We start from the raw sequence: 1,552 nt of genomic DNA, 5'->3' as shown, positions 1-1,552 counted from the left end.
GAATACAGTAGCAACAAAGAGTATATATGAGCAAAGTCTAGGGCCTTAGGAAGATCAAATCAACAAATAAATCATCACCCCTGATCAGGTGTCTCAAACTCATGACCCTAGGCTGACTCCAACCTACAGACACGTTTTGTCTCTTCTACCCAATAGTGACTACAGTATATTTTTTACTTGAAATTGTTGCCACATGTTCTGCATTTGCAGTTTTCTCACAGAAATTTAAATTTTCAGCTTTTGTTAAAAATCCTAAGATCTGCAATCATTGAGCCCAGGTTTCCCTGGACCAAGCACTGGTTAAGATGAGTAATGACCACCCACTTTATTTTCCTCATGCCGAGGCATCCCTTGTCCTTTATACCACACTTGTGCCAAGTTTTCTCTTACATTCAGGCATCCTCACTCATTGACTTACCTACTTCACTTCTGAAGGCATTTGAGTATCCAGCCCTTGGTCTACCATAGAATCTAAGCTTGTGGGCATGGAGTTTCATTCACTGGCCTCTGTTTATCTTTTCCAGATTTTTCCCCATGGCTACACACACACACACACACACACACACACACACACACACACAATCACAAATTTCCTGAACTCCGCTGAGCTCAACGTTTTCTCTCTCTTTTTTTTTTAATTCAGTCTCTGTAGAGACTGTCAAAAATTGCCAATGCCGACTATATTACAAGTTGTCACAGCGGAGTATTGGGAAAATTTTAATTAGCAATAATCACGCCTCAGATAAACCTCATTGACTACGATACCGCCACTGCACAAAGCTAGCTCAACATTTTCTTCCTCACCTCCTTGACTTCACAAATGTTCCATCTGCCTGGAATCTTTCTTCTTGTCCTAGTACAAGGGGGTGATTAAGTAGAACAATTAAAATATTAGGGCTATCTTTTACCCCAAGTTGGAGATAATTCATTCTCTATTTGATTCCAATCTGGCAAAGTAACTTGTTCTGTTCATGCATTTTAAGTAAATAAACAGGCCAGGTGCAGTGACTCATGCCTGTAATTACAGTACTTTGGGAGACCAAGGCAGGAGGATCACTTGAGGCTACAAGTTCAAGATAATCCTAGGCAACATAGCAAGACCTCATCTGTACAAAAAACACAAAAAATCAGCCAGATATGGAGATGCACACCTGTAGTCCCAGCCACCTGGGAGGCTGAGAAGGGAGGATTGCTTGAGCCCAGGAGGTCAAGGTTGTGTGATTGTGCCACTGCACTCCAGCCCGGGTGACAAAGTAAGACCTTGTCTCCAAAATAAATAAATATTAGACACAAGAGGTAAATAAATCAATACATTAGTATATAAATTTTAAAATAAAATAAGCAAGTAAAGTTGTCCCAAAGAGAAAGAAAGAAAAAAAACCTGACCTCCATGTCTCTGAAGCATTGTACACAGGCTTTGACTGATGTAAGTTTTTGCTTTTCAGACTGTTATATGCTTGAGTTCACATCATGAAAAAAAGGTTTGCATTCATCTCACAGTGAGAGATGGATCTCTGTTCTCCTGCTGATACATCCATCAGCATCCTTAATC

At 40.2% G+C, this 1,552-nt stretch overlaps 1 non-coding gene across 1 annotated transcript; it reads right to left on the bottom strand.

The window, feature by feature from the left end:
• Positions 1–643: 643 nt before the first annotated feature.
• On the bottom strand, positions 644–782 carry LOC120367516 (U4 spliceosomal RNA). The gene has a single exon (XR_005581886.1). It is a non-coding gene; the product is annotated as a U4 spliceosomal RNA (small nuclear RNA).
• Between the last annotated feature and the right edge of the window lie 770 nt (positions 783–1,552).

Source organism: Saimiri boliviensis, chromosome 12 (genome assembly GCF_048565385.1).
Source record: "Saimiri boliviensis isolate mSaiBol1 chromosome 12, mSaiBol1.pri, whole genome shotgun sequence".
NCBI classification, from domain to species: Eukaryota; Metazoa; Chordata; class Mammalia; order Primates; family Cebidae; genus Saimiri; species Saimiri boliviensis.
This window is presented reverse-complemented; position numbering and strand designations above follow the sequence as displayed.